Source organism: Halichondria panicea, chromosome 7, assembly GCF_963675165.1.
Source record: "Halichondria panicea chromosome 7, odHalPani1.1, whole genome shotgun sequence".
Taxonomy (NCBI): Eukaryota; Metazoa; Porifera; class Demospongiae; order Suberitida; family Halichondriidae; genus Halichondria; species Halichondria panicea.
Genome location: NC_087383.1, coordinates 3568014 through 3580500, shown reverse-complemented (window position 1 = coordinate 3580500; position 12487 = coordinate 3568014). Strand labels below are relative to the sequence as shown.

Sequence of the window (12487 nt, the reverse complement as noted above, 5' to 3'; positions counted from 1 at the left end):
CAACATATACTTGTAAGAGTCTGAGGTTGACGGCTTGTACAAGTCCAGGTCTTTGTCTGCTCCCGATCCTCGGTCGCTGGCATACTTGTACCCTTGCACCGTTTTGCATTGTACAAGATATCTCTTGTTGATGTTCAGAGCATTGTCCCGAGCAAACTCGTCAAAACCTTGCTCTAGCTTTTCTTTATGCTCCCGGGAAAAAATCCCAGATCCAAACTAAACCATTAGGTGTGAAATTCATGAATGGGTCATCCTCAACCAAAGCTTGCCACTCGTCCAAATGCCCTGGAGCATACTGTGGATCACCTTCAACAACCACAACTCGGCGAGGTGCAATCGATTCTTTGCTGTTAACAGTCTCTGTGATCTCTGCACTTCCATTGCCAGAAACAAAGCCCATCACAACTGCTGCGCCATATTGCTGGATCAGCCACTTCTATCTTTAGTGTTGAAGTCTTCAATAACCTGAGGATACATGTAGCCCTTGGACGTAACTTGTAGCTTGTAGATTGAGTAGCGCATGAAAAGCTTGATAGAAACAAAGAGCTTTCCTGAATAGACAGGTCGTTAGTACTGAAGGAGGTCTTCACAGATCCATAAAACAAACCGTAAGACGTTTCGAGGCTTACTTTTCGAGTGAGACTGCTCTGGCATTCCTCGTAACTATCTCCTTTAACTGAGAAGTAATCGGCATTTGTGTTGGGGATTCCTCGTATGTCTTTTTCAGATACTTTGGTGAGATCAAAAATTATCTTCTTAATGCTGACTCCATCAGCGTACTCTCCAAAGACATCATAGCCACTGCCAAGGTATTGCAGTGCAATGTTTTCCATTTCGTGGAGAGGTTATAGCCTCAGTTGTTGTTGAGTTGGTAGATTTTTCTTTTATGAATGCTGAATTTGAAGCTTGCTTTTTTTGCTTTTTTTTTCAGTGCATTTGTAGGCCCATAAGAAACACTATGAGGCTGTAAAGAAATGTGATAAAAGTCATTTCCTCCTGGAGTGAGAGTGCAGAACTTACTTCCTAATTGTCGTGGGAAATGTGGTGAAAGTCATTTCCTCTGGAGTGAGCTCACAGTATTGATGATGTAAAAGAGCTAGACTAGTGCAAATGATCAAGTACATTATTAGTTCTACATGTAGAGGGTATTGTGAGACGGAACCAATTATGTTTAAAACGGGAGTGCAGCTATTCTTTCTGCATTAATTTTAATTATAGTTAGTATAGCACTACTTTTCTTAGCATTTTTCCCGTTGTACACTTGTGTTGACAAGAGATATCACAATGAAAAAACATTATAATTGACCACATTTAAGACTATAGTGGGTGCAAAATGTTTGGTAATAAAATTCCCTATAGCTAGGTACTGTATAGTGGGTGCAAAATGTTTGGTAATAAAATTCCCTATAGCTAGGTACTGTATATACCTGTTAAAACTGTTTTTATAGACAGAATAATCACTATATTTCACTACAGAAAAGTTCCAGATATGCTAGAGTAGCCAATTAGTACAATGGTGTCTTGTAATACCACCCCCCCTGTCCCGAACCATTTGAATACTAAAATCTAGCATTAAATCTAGCTGCATGCAAACTGCAAAGCACTGCATGCATGTCACTAGAATAGTTGCTTACATGTAAAGCCTATATTGACCATAGTAGATCTATAGTTAGTGAACAACTTATTTATAGCTCCCTTCAAATTACTGCAATATACAGGGGTATAGATGTCTCATGCATAATACTGAATAGGTGGTTATGACAATTTTTTCTAGTCTCTAATTGAAGTTCAAAAGGTCACTAAAACTAAATTAAATCATCAACTGTCATATCATGCAACCAGAAAGGTCCTGGGTTCTGATATAAAAGCTCTAAAGATAAAAGGTATGAAAGATAACAAGAAATGAATGCATGTGTAATGGTATTTTAAATCCATTGACCATTTTGATCTAGATCAGGAGTGCATTAATATTCATGCACTCCTGATTAGATAGATGTGCATGGGCTGTTTACCAATTTATAATTCAAAGCCTGCATGCTTTGGATCCTTACTTTGATTTCATTAATTGTGTGCATGCATATAGATCTATACCGTATAGTGGGTAATATACGTGGGGTAAAGTATTTGTTATTTTCGTGGGCAAGCTGACCTCCACGAAATTTGATCACTTGTTTTTTGATATTACGTTATCTTATTTGCTCACGTGATGCAAGTTGCAACCATACAACACCAGAGGAGGTTGGACGCGCGTCACCCACCGTCATGTTTTATCACTTGCGCTCATAAGATAAATAGACCCAAAAGGCACCATTAGGCACCTCGATGCTCCACTGTTCTGAGAGACACTCCAAGTAGCCAGAAGGGGTCTATATATATAGGAGTACTCTTACCTTTCTTACACTGCTAAAAGATTCCAAAATGGATGCTAGATCTAGACATAGTATTTAGATTTTTGACAATTTTTGCCAAGAGAATTATGATCTATGCTATGCCACTCCCCAAGCCATGCATTATTTTCTGGTAATCCGCAAGAAATAAAAGGCATACAACCACATGCAGTTTCATGGAACTTAGTCAACCACAAAACAGTATAAAGATGTGTAACACAGAACAAAAATCTGGCTAATTTAACTGTGCCACTCCCATTATTTTCTGAGCTCTTTTATCCTCATGAATTTATTGTGAAAAAATAGCAGATTCAGCATTATTTGACTTACGTGTTTTGTATTTTTATACTTATTTGCTCAGGTGATACTTGCAACCACATTGCACAACACTAATTGATGTTGTGTCTAAAATTGTATTTGTGGTCACTAATTAACTTGTGGTCTTGTAGTGGTAATGACCCGCATGCCTGCATCCTCTTAATAAACTAAAAAATGCTATGACCAGAAACCAATGTATGACCCAACTTCTGGTAGAGCGCTATCATGATAACCTATGCAATGGATATATACCACACCCTATTTTTCGGCATTTCTAGAGAAAATCAGCCAAAACAAGGCTGTAGTATAAGTTGCTAATGTGATTTTTCTTTTGTTAGTCGCAAATAAACATTTATTGTGTGTGAGGATTTTTGACTGTATATCGGGTTTCAAATGTGACATTCTTTCGATTGCGAATTGCGATTTGGGCAATTTGCAATCGAAGGGTAAGCACGCGCATGCAATTCGTGAAGTACGGCCACCTCGATATACCGGCCATTTGGTTTGGCACGGATTGCTAGCTAGATCTTTACTGCACAAAACTCGCCCTGAAATGCGGCCACTCGCTATTCCGTATACCGGCCAGTACCGGCGGCCCCAAACTAGGTTTTTAATGTACGTTTACTACGGCCAGATATGACATTTTAGATGTGGTTTGGCAGACAGCTATCCTCAAGACAGAACCGCAAAATTAGTCATTAGGTTCGAGGTGGGGTCGTTTTTTATTTTCTGAAATGCGGCCACCTCGCTATTCAGGCCTATAGCTGCACTGTTCCAAGGGTGGCCGGATTAACAAGAGTCTACTGTATATATCCATGCAAACCCCCATATCTGAAACATATACATGCACAGTCAGGGTTTCTTTAAAGTTTGGGGGGGAAGGTTTGCGAAATGTTTGGTCATTCCCACATTTGTTGACCACACCCCCAATTACATGCTAGTGCATCACAGTAGATCTAGTTACATCGTAGACAGTACTAATGTGATGATGTCATTATTCTACGTGGGGAAGATTCACCCCTGCCCCCCCCACACTAGACTGATACTTATTACATTTGAATGTTGACATTAACTTCCCATGTTCTAAACAGATGCTTCGAGTGTTCGTGTTAGTGGTGGTGGTGCTGGGTTGTCTCCTGACCTCCTCAGTATGCAGGGCTCAAGTGTACTATGTCAAACCTTCACAGCCTCCAAACACCACCTGTCCTGGTGAGCTCAAGCCGTGTTACACTCTCGATTACTATGCCCAGAATGCTACATCACTGCTTAGTGGAAGAAGCAATGTCACGTTACTGTTTGTTGAGGGTGTACATCTTTTAACCGAACTGACTTTTGAGGTTTTTGAAACTGAGCATGTAACATTGTCTGCATTAACTGAGTATATCAATGTTACTGTTATGTTATCTACTGGTAGCGATATGAATTTCACTCTTGTGGACGATTTACATTTAGGTAATTTAGTTGTTTTGGCTGCTTTATGTCCGGGCAACAACATTCCAGGCAACAGCATTAACACAACATTTGTCAGATGGGTTTATCACTCTAACGTAACTGTCTTCTGCTGTGACTTAAATCTTCAGATGATCCAGGAATTTCAATTGTACCATTCCACTTATAACTATGCTGAAATTAACATGTACAATTTTAAAGAGATGGATAATGTGATCTTAACTTTTTCTGAATGTTGTTTCCTAAATAACGCAATCATCATCATATCCCTAAATAGCTCCTTCAATGGATCTATTACGAACTCATATGGTTTTAGTGTTTATGTTCTTAATCGAGGCGGCTTATTCTCTCTAACAATCAGAAACTGTGTGAGCCGTCCTGGAGGCGATCAGGTTACGGTTAAAGTTTCTGAAGCACCTTCTATCGTAAAAAATAAGTGCTTTGAGCTCATTTTAGAAAACAATCATTTTGATGACTTTTACTTTTCGTCATTGAATAATCCAGATTTTGAAAGATTTCTTTGGGTAAAAAATTGCTCATTTTATCATTCTGAATTTTTTTCCAAAGCATTTTTTTCTGATATTTCAATTGACCTCAGCAATTTTTATGATACTCCGGTTTTTTTTAGCTCTGCAAAGGAATGTACTGTTAGGAATGTTAGCTTTGATAGCAGTATCTTCAATGTTATGGGTCCTTCCACAGTTCTCATAGACAATTGTCGGTTTGAAAAGTCAACAGATTTAGATATTTCTCCGTTCATCATGTCTGAAGTGTGTTTATTCATAGTCAATGAATCAGTGTTCAAAAATAACCAAGGTTACCACGGAGGGGCTCTATATTTGTATAATAGTAGACTATATCTGACTCATAATTCAGTATTAGTTTTCGATAATAACTCAGCAATTGATAAAGGTGGTGCTGTTTATGTGGAGAATCCAATGGATGAAAAATTGTTGCTTCCTGGAAATTATCCAACGCCATCCAAATGTGTTATCTGTTTAAAGTACAATGTAGCTGATGGAAGCAAGCTAGACAACTTGATCATTTTTAAAGATAATATTGCAGCAAACGGAGGTAATAATATCTATGGAGCTTCCATACAGTCCGATTGTTTAGTTTCCCCTGATGGACAAAATGCTAGCTACGAAGTTCAAGCTGATATTTTTCAATTTGATAATAACTCAAAAATAAATCATTCGTCAGTGTCTTCTGATCCAAAACGGGTTTGCTTGTGTGATGATAATGGGATTCCAATGTGTGCTAATTTGTCTTATATTATCCAGCATAGAAAGGTTGCTCCTGGTGAGAAGTTCAATGTCAGTTTGGCACTGGTTGGAGGTGATTTAGGTGTTACTGTTGGATCAGTTTATGCAACACTATTTCAAGGAGATCCAGGTGTACGAAATGACTTAGCCACAAAGATCCTTTCTAGTGCAGAGTGCTTACTTGAAGAGTATGTAATATACTCTGAAAACTATTATGGTACTAGCTTGCTTTTTCTCTCATCTCATGTAATTAATAATAACGCAGAGTCTTACTTTTTTCTAGACAATGATTCCATGAGGAAGTATGAAAAAAACAATGAAATTGATTACTATTTGGCCACCACACATATAGTCTTGAATATTACTCTTCAGAAGTGCCCTATAGGGCTTATCCTAAAAAAATCGTCATGCCAATGTATCCGGACACTTACGGACATTGGTTTAACCAAATGTGTCATTTTCAATGGAGAGGTGCTAATAACACGCAGTGATACTATCTGGGTGAGCTACTCTGGAGTTGTAAACAATGAGACGGGTGTTGTTGCATATAAATATTGCCCATTTGATTACTGTAAAATAGAAGAGATTGCTGTCAACCTGCACAAGCCCGACAGTCAGTGTACTTTCAATCACAGTGGTGTTCTGTGTGGAGGTTGTTCCCCAAACCTCAGCTTAGCCTTGGGTAGCCCTCAGTGTCTGTCTTGCTCCGATAATGGATACGTGGCTTTCTTTATTCCCTTTGCAATTGCTGGTTTGTTGTTAGTGCTCTTCATTAAACTGTTTGATCTCACAATAACCAAAGGAGCTGTCAATGGACTGCTTTTGTATGCTAACATTCTGTGGACTAATCAAAGCATTTTCTTTCCTCATGCAATTCGCAAATCATCTTCTCTATTTCATTTTTTTGTCACATTTGTGGCATGGCTCAATTTAGATCTTGGAATTGAAACCTGTTTTATTCGTGGCCTGGATATGTATTGGAAAACTTGGCTGCAATTTTTGTTCCCTCTTTACATTTGGAGTATTGCCGGGCTCATCATTTTAGCTTGCCGCTATTCTGACAAAGCTACTAAACTGTTTGGCAACAATTCAGTTCATGTTTTAGCTACATTGTTCCTACTCTCGTACTCCAAGCTTCTCCGTACAATTATTACATCATTGGGTGTTGCTATTCTTGACTATCCTAGTGGGACGAGAGTTGTGTGGCTAGCAGATGGTAATGTTCCATATTTTGGTATACGCCACTCATTCCTTTTCATAGCGGCAATAGTTACTCTGATAATATTCTGGTTGCCTTATACAGTAACAATACTGCTAGTTCCCTGGCTAAGAAAATGTGGTAATATCTCATGGATTAACAAACTAAAGCCGTTCTTTGATGCTCATTACGGCCCCCTCAAAGACAAGCACCAGTACTGGATTGGATTGACATTGCTAGTACGTGTGATACTTGCCATTACCAATGTTGTGATTCAAGCTATTGATCCTACTATCAATCTTGTCGTAACTATAGCTTTGTCTTCACCATTGCTCTATGTGGTTGGTTTCTCATATAGAAAATGGTATCTTTCAATTATTGAGGCCTCCTTTGTTGCCAATATGATTATTCTTGGGGGAGGATTTTTGTACTCAAGTAACCAACATTTTCAGAATGCTTTTGCTAGTGTTTCTGTTGGTATTGCATTTCTCACATTCCTACTAATAATCTGTGTACAAGGGTACACTCAAGTGAAGGCACTTTGTCGCTGCAGAACTGGTGTACGTAGAGAGTATGAAAACATTAACGGTGTGAATGACTCTAAAACAGAGAGTACCCCTCCAACTCATTCCGTGGTGTCATTGCTCACTCCAGACTACTACCGAGAACCATTGCTGGAGAGTGACACTTACTGACTCCCTGAGAATTATTGAAAAGACAATGATTTTATAATAAGCAGATCGAAAAGTGTTATTGCATGTATAATTGTTTTAAGTATGCTCACTCAATCTATACATGTGTAGTTTTGTTCTCTGCAACATTTTTGTGAACATATTATTTTTTATGGTCAATATTGATACATGCATGAGAGTCACTCTACATGCATGGAGGCTAGAGGCTATATTATAGCTGATAGACACGTTTGCTTTCTTTTCCTCTGTCATCTAAGCCACTAGTGAGTCTGTCATCTAATCAATATAGGGACAGTATACAACCTGCCACAAACATCTAATATATCGCATATTATAATAGATAATTTCTGTGGGTCAAAACTTTCGTGGTTAAACAATAATAATTATTAGTCGGATTTATTTTCGTGGTTGTTGCTTGTACTGCAAGTAAAGGTGGACATCATAATTATAGGAGCCATGGCATGCATGCATGATGCATGTAAATTGTGAACTGAAGGGTGCGTGCCTATTTATATAGTTTCAAGGGCGTATATATAGTTAATATTGATTGTACACTCCTACATATAGATACTATAAATTATGCTCCTATAACATAAAGCATAATTATACGAGGTTGCTATGAACTGTTAGGCACAAAACCAACGATTGCGTTCCCAACTATAGATTGATGACGTATAAACTGTAAAAGATGTAATGAAAATTAACTCGTAAGGTTCAGCTAAATTGAGTATATAAATTTATAGGGATGGCTATTAGCATGCAAGTTCAGTACGCTATAAATAATTATGCTAAATTTAAACCATGCATGTATTTGTCTTTGATAGTGTACATGCATGGTAGGCAGTATGCCTGCAGCTGGGTCGGTGGTTTTTAATGGCCACAGGGAATCATGGGGCAGACGTCCGAGGATGACATCATACTTAGCACCAGTTCCTTTGTCACTCCAAACTTCCTTTTTTTCCAAATCGGTTTTTTGTCCAAGTGATTTATGTACAACCACAAGACCTGCAGCCTCACTCTTACTTGGCGGATTATGGTTATGAACCCTGATTTGCAGAAAACACCCAGGGCAACGTAGTCAGGTGGAGCAATCGGCAACCAGACATTGTAGTCACAGTCGTTCCCTGAATTCTTGTCAGTCCAAATTTGCTGCCATCCTGTCGGCTCACGAATTGCGCTATGAGTTGTTGAGATTTCTGCACAATTATCGAGTTGTTGCTGTTTCCATTTACGCCAACATACTTGTAAGAGTCTGAGGTTGACGGCTTGTACAAGTCTAAGTCTTTGTCTGCTCCCGATCCTCGGTCGCTGGTATACTTGTACCCTTGCACCGTTTTGCATTGTACAAGATACCTCTTGTTGATATTCAGAGCATTGTCCCGAGCAAACTCGTCAAAACCTTGCTCTAGCTTTTCTTTGTGCTCCGGGAAAAATCCCAGATCCAAACTAAACCATCAGGTGTGAAATTCATGAAAGCAGGGTCATCCTCAACTGAAGCTTGCCACTCGTCCAAATGCCCTGGAGCATACTGTGGATCACCTCCAACAACCACAACTTGGCGAGATGCAATCGATTCTTTGCTGTTAACAGTCTCCATGATATCTGCACTTCCATTGCCAGAAACAAAGCTCCCGTATGCTGCTTCCATTGAGACGGAAACATCAGAAGTAGAGAGCTTGCTCACCGTCAGATTGTCTGACCATTGTCCACCAAGATCTATACCCATTACAACTGCTGCACCATATTGCTGGATGAGCCACTTTCCATCTTTAGTGTTGAAGTCTTCAGTAACCTGAGGATACTTGTAGCTTGTAGGTTGAGTAGCGCATGAAAAGCTTGATAGAAAGAAAAGAGCTTTCCTGAATAGACAGGTTGTTAGTACTGAAGGAGGGCTTCACAGATCCAGAAAACAAGCCATAAGACGTTTTGAGGCCTACTTTTCCAGTGAGACTGCTCTGGTATTCCTCGTAACTATCTCCTTTAACTGAGAAGTAATCGGCATTTGTGTTGGGGATTCCTCGTATGTCTTTTTTAGGTACTTTGTTGAGATCAAAAACTCTCTTCTTAATGCTGACTCCATCAGCGTACTCCCCAAAGACATCGTAGCTAGCCACTGCCAAGATATTGCTGTGCAATGTTTTCCATTTCGTGGAGAGGTTAGCCTCTGCAGCTGAAGTTGGTTGAATGAATGCTGAATTCGAAGCTTATATATAGCCACTAAACACTATCAGGCTGCTGTAAGGAAATGTGATGAGAGTCATTTCCTCTTAGTATAATTATGGGTGAGCTCACCTACAGCATAATGTAAAACAGTGTAGAAATTACTTCCTCTGTATAATAATTATTGTGATTAATCTTATTGCCCTAGGATTCAACATGAAGTTTTGATTATGTTCTGATGTGTGAAATAGGTGTGTGTTTACATAAGCGTTGTAAGGGGTATAGCTAGGTGTGCATGTTGTAATGTCACTTACCTATATAATGTGTTTGCCAATGGTATAGATTGTCCTAATTAATTCCCACGTCACGCCCGGTAATTATGTTTACCATGCATGGTCAATTAAAAATTAATATGGCCGTTAATTATTAAAAGTGTAGAGTTGGAGTTATTTCCAGTACTCATGCACATGCATGCAATAAAATGCTTTATAGGCTTTCATCATGTCAACACCATGCAACTCAGTGAGTTTGTTGATGCATATATATATAACACTTTATGCATGCTACATGCAGTGGCCATTCATGCATGCATGGTATTTCATGCCATAATTTACATATCTCAACATTGCATAGCTTTTGTATATGTGAGATCCCTTGTTATAAATGCAAGTGAGTATACTTGCAAGCCTAATACATCGTGTATATATAGTGGGAAAATCAATCCAAGGAAGTATAGACCAAATTATAAACACCCACAGTCATGCATATGCATGCAATGGCATGATGATTGTCATGAGATTGAACCTTATCGAGGAGGAAATTGTCACGAGCCCTGTCACCTCACCTATAGTCTTCTCGCACGCATGATTGCATCCTCAAGGTTTCAAAAGTGAGGTGACAGGATAATTATAGCTATAATTATATTCTGCATGGCATGATTGCATCCTCAAGGTTTCAGTGACAGGATGATAATAGATCCATCTACTGTTTTCTGAATCATCTTAAGGGCTCAATCTCCTGTCTCATGATTTTTGCACCAGACACATCATTATGGTCATAAAGCCATCTCAAATGGCTTTATTCTGTGTTGCCTATACCTGAGTGTGTATGGTTTCTATTGAGGCAGCCACATGCATGCATGCATAATTTCCCAGTACAAAGGAATTAGAATGCATTTGACCCTTGACCAAATGATAAATTTGGCAGGTTGTAACCCTTCTCCTCACACAATTAACTCCAAGAATCAACAATTCTTCTTGTTACTAATTAAATATGAGTATAGTCCTCATGCTAGTAGCAGCTGCATTTTGGCAAGATGAGTGCCCAAACGGCCCAGTCCAAGACTGTCCTAATATGTGTGTGAGGGAGAACAATGCGATTTTGTATATGTGAGATCCCTTGTTATAAATGTAGGTGAGTATACCTGCAAGCCTATATAATACATCGTGTATATAGTGGGAAAATCAATCCAAGGAAGTAGACCAAATTAAACACCTATACAGTCATGCACATGCATGCATGTCAGATGGCGTGATGATTGTCATGAGATTGAACCCTTATCGAGGAGGAAATTGTCACGAGCCCTGTCACCTCACCTATAGTCTTCTCGCACGCATGATTGCATCCTGCAAGGTTTCAAAAATGAGGTGACAGGATAATTATAGCTATACCTTCTCGCATGATTGCATCCTCAAGGTTTCAGTGACAGGATGATTAGATCGATCTACTGTTTTCTGGATACTTGAATCATCTCAAGGGATCAATCTCCTGTCTCGTGATAGTGTATAATTATTGTTACACCAGACACATCATTATGGTTACTATTGTCATAAAGCCATCTGTGTTGCGGTACTTGAGTGTGTATGGTTTCTATTGAGGCAGCCACATGCATGCATAATTTCCCAGTACAAAGGATGAATGCATTTGACCCTTGACCAAATGAATGCAATATTAATTTGGTAGGCTCTAACCCTTCTCCTCACACAATTAACTCCAAGAATCGAAGAACCAATACCTTGCTACTAAAAATTTAAATATGAGTATAGTAATTATTGTCCTCATGCTAGTAGCAGCTGCATTTTCGCAAGATGAGTGCCCAAACCCAGTCCAAGACTGTCCTAATGTGTGTGAGGGAGAACAATGCGACCGATACCTCAATGCCGAATGCCGAGTGAATCCCTGCAATAGAGAATGCACGGCGACTTTTTTCTGGAGAGGTAGAGAAGTGACAGACAAGTGTGTAGTGCGAAGATGTAGTGATAGGAACTGTCCTGGGAAGCGATTTTGTGTAGAGCAAGTATGGCCAGAATCATGCTCTTCTGGTTCGCCTAGGTGTAGGCAGTACATCAATTCTAGATGTGTTTTTCCCAGGAGCTGTGAGCAATTGCAATGTGAATCAGGAACAATTTGCAGTGAGATGGAATTCGGTATCCCTCAGTGTGTGCTAAGCATTGCTCTGACATGTGATAAGCTGAGATGTCCCAAAGGCACTGTTTGTGTCTCTCAAGACATTCCCTCTCGAGGCCTCACTGTAGCACAGTGTTTGAGCGAGGAAAAATCAAGCAGTCTACCTACAGCCGATACATTCTTCTGTGCTTCAGGTGCTACTATTTGCACTGACCTGGCTAACGAGGCATGTATCGATATCTATGATAATAGTCGTTTGTTCCTTGCTTCTTGTCTTCAAACTGGCTGCATGCAATGTCGAAACCAACTCTCCTTGCCCAAACAGCCGAGTGTGTACAGCTAGCAGATCAGTTCTTCTCCACTGCATGCCTCGGTTCAACCTCCATACTTGGAACCAATTGTACAGACGATGCAAATCGATGTCCTAATGGCCAAACATGTCGCGAGACATTCGTTAATGACAAGCTATTTTTCTCTACTTGTGGCATCCCTGCAGCAGCCTTTACTGGTAGATCTTGCCATGATCTGGAGTGTCCCCAACCCCTGGTATGCAATGGTCTGGAGTCAGTGGAGGGGGAGATGGGCCTAGCTAGATGTGCAGGCCCTGAGTTT

General features: G+C 39.6%; 2 long non-coding RNA genes across 2 annotated transcripts; one reads left to right on the top strand and one right to left on the bottom strand.

Moving 5' to 3' along the window:
- The first annotated feature begins 1791 nt into the window (after positions 1 to 1791).
- LOC135338747 (uncharacterized) lies at positions 1792 to 7468 on the top strand. Its single transcript, XR_010395738.1, has 2 exons — positions 1792 to 1883; positions 3797 to 7468. It is a non-coding gene; the product is annotated as an uncharacterized LOC135338747 (long non-coding RNA).
- A 3284-nt stretch (positions 7469 to 10752) lies between these two features.
- Positions 10753 to 11951, bottom strand: LOC135338746 (uncharacterized). Its single transcript, XR_010395737.1, has 3 exons — positions 11140 to 11951; positions 11065 to 11094; positions 10753 to 10817 (listed from the first exon to the last, which is right to left on the bottom strand). It is a non-coding gene; the product is annotated as an uncharacterized LOC135338746 (long non-coding RNA).
- Between the last annotated feature and the right edge of the window lie 536 nt (positions 11952 to 12487).